The 6,599-nt window shown below is 49.8% G+C and overlaps 1 pseudogene; it reads left to right on the top strand.

Annotated features, from left to right (window-relative positions):
* Positions 1-2,028: 2,028 nt before the first annotated feature.
* On the top strand, positions 2,029-5,847 carry LOC125513170 (annotated as a pseudogene).
* Positions 5,848-6,599: the final 752 nt, after the last annotated feature.

Genomic DNA, 6,599 nt, shown 5'->3' with positions numbered 1-6,599 from the left:
CCCGGCACGTGCGGCGTTGGAGAAGCGGAGCGGCGGCAAGAGCGATGGCGGCCGGCCCTCAGGCGGTCCGAGGCCCCGATCGCCCGTCATGTGTTCATTCAAGATTTCCTCTTGGTTTGGGGAATCACATGGCTTGGCGGCCTGGTCGATTTTTAGGCTGGCCATAGTGGGAGTAACATCATTAGTAACATGTTATGGGACCAACTGTGATGCCAACTCCGTGGGGCCGTCCCTCCCGCCATACGACCAGGGCGGGAGATGCAGCGTGACGTCGAAAGCCGCCACCCCTTTCCTCATGTCCTCGGTGAGGCTGCGTAACAGATTACATACCTATGGGAACTCCGGTGGTGAGCATGGCCATGACGCGCTGCTCCACCGCTTGCTGGCAGCAAGCTGGACGCCGCCGTAGGACACCTCTACGTACGTGCCAGGGTTCATGCATGTCTCTGACCCATAGCTGATCAGGAGGCGACGGCGAGGGTAAGGCCCGTCATGTTGGGATTGAGGCCGGGGAGACGGAGTATTGGGTGTCCATCCCGTAGTCGTACTCGATCGGGATGACTATCATGCGGTGATCACGACGGAAAAGAGCACCGAGATGCACCAGAACCGGCGGTCTTGCCCACGATCTCCATGGGATATCATTCTCAGCGTCCTCCATCTCCGGCAGCCTTCCCATGTCCCTCCACTTTTAGTCAATGGATTGGTTTAGTTTTTTTCTAGCCGTCACATGCTAGCTTTTTTGCTCTGGAAGAAAAATGCGAGCTTGCCAGTGCCCGTCGCTAGGGGCTTCCTCCGTCACCGTCCTCCGGTGGCTCCTTTCCGATCATCGTTGAGAAAGCTTAGACGACGCCAAACCGCAACCTGAGGACCGACACCGACGCTAGAACAAGAAGACGACTCCCCATACACCACATCTATATGGGGAGTCGTTGTCCCATCCACCACATCCACGGACCGACGCCAAGCCGCAAGCACCCACCTTGGCTTGACCGGCAGCGACCCGAAGCCGAGAAGCCCAACTCCAAGGCGACAACGTGTCGGACCTCGCCTTGCACCTAACCCCGGGTAGGAGGAATATGTCAACTCCGTACGCGGCACTCAGTCTGTGTTGCTGGCCCGCTGCCGAGACACGAAATCGGGCACCCAACAGGCTTTTCTTTTCTGCTGCACTGAGACACTAGGCATTACGTACATTTTGGTGGGGGGCGCCCTCATTCCAGGGCCCCACTAATCACAGTCATGGGCGCCACTGAGCAGTACAGGAGCACGCGAGTTGCACACGCACGCACCAGCATCACGGCGCGAGCTCTAGTGGCGGCACTAGGGCATGCACGGTGGCAAAAGCTAGCGAGTCACTCGGTCTAGCCTGCTCTGAACCGCCGCCGATCGGGTCCCGAAAATCCAGACCGTTCGGCTGGCCGGTCTGTTAGGTAGGCTTGGTCAGGGACCCTTGGATCAGACTCGGAAACTTGAATGACAAAATGTCCAATAAAGTTGAAATCACGAGCCAACCAACCATTCCTTCGTCTATGTTATTCGAATGATATCACATGCATCAGACCCGAGAAAATAAAATTTTACTCGAATTTCGTACCGGAATCTTCCATTGTGGATCACTATACTGTTTAAAAGATACTACGATATTTATATGGAGCAAGCGTTGGTTATAACAAGTGAATGCGCGACGCCAGCCTGATCCAGATCCGGATCCGGAGATTATACTGCCACCATTGATATCAAAGCTGAGAGAGCCGATGCACGCGCCGGTAGTCCATGGCGCTCTGCCTACAATGAAGCACTAGTACTTATGATAGAATAGAATAGACTGGACGGGCTCTGTGTTCGATGTTCAAAATTAAGAGCGCATCGGATGCACATGCTGTGTGCATGGGAGTTAGTGACTGACAGTACTGGAGGTCAACCTCAAGACTTTTGATTAAACTAACCTCGCGCATTAATGCGCGTTTGACAGTACTACCACTAGTATGCTTCACTTGCAAGAGATACCCATAAGTAGGAGTGAAGTGAAGATCAGTATAGTGTCCACCATTATTCACTGGAGCTACTAAGTGACCAAGCCGGCCAGTACGTACGTAGGCACAAGAGCGAGCGAGCGAGATGAAAAAGGCCGGGAGCGGTAAGAAGCTTGTGAGCGGAGGAGGAGCGGCCGCCGTCGCGTGTCTTGTGCTTCCTCTCGTCGTCCTCGCCGTGCTCAAGTCCGACTTCATGCCGCAGCAGGTTGTTCACAGTAAGTGCTCTCTCTAAATATAATTACCACCAACAACTCGATCGCTCACCTTAATTTAGATTGATATAAGATCGACCCGCCCGGATCAACATTTAGTGTTACCTTGAGCGTACCTTTTAGACAAATCAATCGGTTTTGATGTACCAGTATTCTTGAGGGCATATTTGTAGACTGGTTCATCTGTTGCGACCGCTGACTTTGTATATATTTGTGGTTTTGCTAAACGTCGGGCGCCTGAAAATTTTGTTGGCGTCAGTCAACCGAATTCAAACAAGACCCAAGGTGTGTGAAACGTGAGAAGTGCGGTGACAAGCGTCGTCCCCGGCGAGGCCGAGCTCCGGCCCCGCTGGAGACGGGGACGACGGTGCAAGCTACGGCGTTCCAGGCTAAGCCAAGGAAGCAGGTTGACAGGTGCAGGGGTCGTCGGTGTGTGCTGCATATTGCCAGGGCTTAGAGGGATGATCGTGGCGACAACATGTAGTACGTCGATGCATGGAGGGGGCGGTGGAGGGGAGGATGGGGCTCCGGGGCGTGGAGGCAGGCGGATGGGACGCAGCAGGCAGGCAGTTACTCCGGAGGGAGAAGAAACAGAGGTTCAAGATGAACAGTATGGCACGATACTGGCCGTTCGATGGTGATCCAACCGCCTAATAATTCGACTGACACAATTGTTTTTTCAATTAACTGACAAATAGGCACTCCCATACCATATTTTGCGATCACAACGCGTGTAAAACTAGAGGTGGACATGACTTGCGTTCCATTGTTTTGCAGTTGCAGAGAGCAGCATTGGCGAAGCTGGTGTAGAGGGTGCAATATGGCAGCCGCGGCAACAACTAGTAGCCAGGTCAAAAGCTTCACATGGTATGCCACAAAACTCACTTGTTAAACCTGGTAGTATATGCTACAGACTAGACAAGCTTTGGCACTAACAACAATAGTATTTGCCCTGTGGTCGATGAATTCAGATCCGGCGTCGGGCGACGAGACGCCCGACAAGGTCGTCGATGCAAACAGAGGTAACTAATTAATTACCTTTCTCTTCTCTGCACAACAAGATCTGAGCTGACTAATGTGCAGTGCACGCATGTGTTTCTGTCCAAATGATTCCAACTTCTGGATTTACTATGTGCTACTCCCTCTAATCCATAGTAATCGTCCCTGATTTAGTACAACCTTAATATATATAGTCAGCTGCCGAGCTTCCCTAGTAAGACTAGGCATATATAGCGCGGGTAACTTAGACTAGTAACATGCATATGTTATTAGTATCTCTATAGTGGGGAGTAATATATATGTGTAGTACACTTCATTTATTAGGTTGTAAATTTATCTTGTTTTTGTTACTCATAGCATCTCTCTTCTCATTAAATTATTGTCACATAAGTAATTTTACTGAGTTGGACCCTATGTTACTACTGAAGTTACTCCAACTATGGCCAGTCTAGCAAACTGAGCCATGCCGCCCTACCCTATTAAATTCCTCTAGAATAGGTTGAATTTGTTACTTAGGCTTAAATTTTAAAGATTACTGCTCAAGTTTAAGCACAATTAATTTGTCTTTTTGGCCCCCTCAATGATGCTTTGCTCCTCAACAATCTCAGTCAAGCTCCACCACTGTATAGGATAAGAAAATATATACTACTAGTATACAACATTTACAATGCCAAAATTAGTTTTCATCATAAAATATGTTTGTGTACTATATATATATATATGTATATATATATATGTATATGTATTTGATGGTGTAGATATTAGCACATTTATCTGCAGACTTGGCCAAACAATAGGGAATTTTAGTTAGCACAAAGCTTGAACTTGAATTAATTTGGAGTGCAGGAAGTGCTACCATTCAGTGGTAACCCTTACAGTATGATTTATGTTTTGTGGTGTGGTATTTTCCAGGCTTTGGGAAAGCTGGTATTGATGATCATTGTTATCTATTGCAGATCTAAAAAATGGGAAGGGGTTCCTGGCCACTAAGGTGGGAATGGATGGTTCTTTGATAAAATCAGGTATATACAAAGTAGCATACTGAATATATATTGAACCATTATTTGAATTCATAATTTGTTTGGTCCACTCAGCTAACAGGCAAAGAGTATATTTAATTTGCTGGCGATTCCAGAATTTGGTAGCAAACCAAACTAATTATATCAGACTTTGCGTTGGCTGTACAGTACCAACATGGTTTTTTCTTCCAAAAGGAGGATATCCCATAATGGTAGAATTCAATGGCAAATTTAATTCCTCCAATTAAGAGTTACAGAAAAATGTAAAGAGAAGTTTTTAACCAATTACGTACGTTATAATAACTACTGCGTGCATGCAGATGGTGATGTAGCCGCACCAAGGAGCAAGTTAAGTTGCAACTTCAGCAGTTATCGCACCAACATGTGTGCCATGCAAGGCGACGTCCGTCTGCACGGCAAAACCGCCACCGTCTACGTGGTGTCAGCGTCCGACGACAACCGGCCAGAGAATGGGACGATCACGATCCGGCCGTACCCGCGCAAATGGGAGACACCGACGATGCAGCTGGTCCGTGAGGTGACCATCCGTTGGAGAGCCCCACCGGGACCGGGCGCGCCACGGTGCACGGTGACCTACGACGTCCCAGCGGTGGTCTTCTCCACCGGCGGCTACGGCGTCAACATCTTCCACGCCATTACCGACATCATCATGCCTCTCTACAACACGGCGCGGGAGTATGATGGCCGCGTCCGGCTCGTGGCCACAAACTACGACCGCAAATGGATCGCCAAGTACCGCCACGCCCTCTCCATGCTCTCCATCTACCCGGTCATGGACTTGGACGCCGACAACGAGGTGCGCTGCTTCCCGTCGGTGCATGTCGGAACGGAGAGCCATAAGGAGCTAGGGATTGACTCGGCTCTCTCCGGCAAGGGGTACACGATGCTGGGCTTCCGGGGCCTGCTCCGGTCGGCTTACTCTCTCAAGCGTGAGTGGGTGACCCCCCAAAACGAAAACGGTGTGAGGCCTCGTCTCGTGATGGTGCTGCGAAGGAACTCGAGGGCGCTGACGAACGAGGCGCAAGTCCTGGCAGCTGCCACCCAGGTTGGCTTCGAGGTGGTAGCCGCGGGGCCAGAGGTGGTGCGCGACCTGGACAAGTTCGCGCAGACGGTGAACTCGTGCGACGTGTTGGTGGGCGTGCACGGCGCGGGGCTCAGCAACATGGTGTTCCTCCCGCGCAACGCCACGGTGGTGCAGATCATCCCTTGGGGCGAGATGAAGTGGCCGGCCTGGACCTCCTACGGCGAGCCGGTGGCTCCCATGGGGCTTCGCTACGTCGAGTACGAGACCACCGCCGAGGAGACCACGCTCAAGGACGTGTACCCGAGGAACCACACCATCTTCACCGATCCCGTCTCCATACACAAACAGGGATTCAACATGTTGTGGGAGACCTTTCTCAACGGCCAGAACGTCACCCTCGACGTCCACCGCTTCAGAGGGGTCCTGCAACACATCTACCGCTCCGTTACCATCACATAATAACTAGATTACGTCCCAGGTTTTTGAATTTTCTTTTAAAAAAAATGTAATAACACGTGACGTCGATCGATTCCATATCTCACACTGGCTCAGCAATGGCTCTGGCCCCCTCAGAAAGCTTACATCGTCAGGTAAGGCTATGCATGGTACATAGCTGTCTAACAGATTAGATTCAGGACGTATACGTGAGCGACCCCCTCTCCATCCACACGCAGGGGTTCGACATGTTATGCGCAACCTTCCTCAACGGTATATCTACCAGTCCGTTACGTCCCAGATTAAGCGCATGCGATTTTTGTCTTGGCTGCTTTGTATATCTACTACCTCCATCTTGAATTACTACTTATCGTAGAAATAAAAACAAATGGATGTATCTAGTAATAAAAATAGGTTTAGATACATCATTTCCCCGACGACTAAATCTGGACAGAGGGAGTACTTAGATTATGAATACAAGATCATACGGACATTTACTAGCTGTGAGAGGGTGCAGCACTTTTTTGGCTGACCCACCCGCTATAATGCTGTGAGAGGGTGCAGCATGTGCCGCATACTCCTTCCATCCCCGAATAAGTATACATCTAACTTTCGTTCTAAATCAAAATTTTAAAATCTTGACAAACTTTACACTACTAGGAAAAGGGCTATAGATGATATGGACATTAATGACGCACCATGTATGTGGTGCGCCAGTGGCGCACCAGATACAGGTGCGCCATTAGTAATATATTACTAATGGCGCACCTGGTGTGTGGTGCGTCATTAGTAGTTTTAAAAAAATAAAAAAAATTGTTAGTAATGACGCACCATGGGATAGTGCGCCATTACT

The sequence above is a fragment of the Triticum urartu genome, chromosome 6, assembly GCF_003073215.2.
Source record: "Triticum urartu cultivar G1812 chromosome 6, Tu2.1, whole genome shotgun sequence".
In the NCBI taxonomy this organism is placed as follows: Eukaryota; Viridiplantae; Streptophyta; class Magnoliopsida; order Poales; family Poaceae; genus Triticum; species Triticum urartu.
Note: the sequence above shows the minus strand (reverse complement) of the source record. Positions and strands in the feature narration are given on the sequence as shown.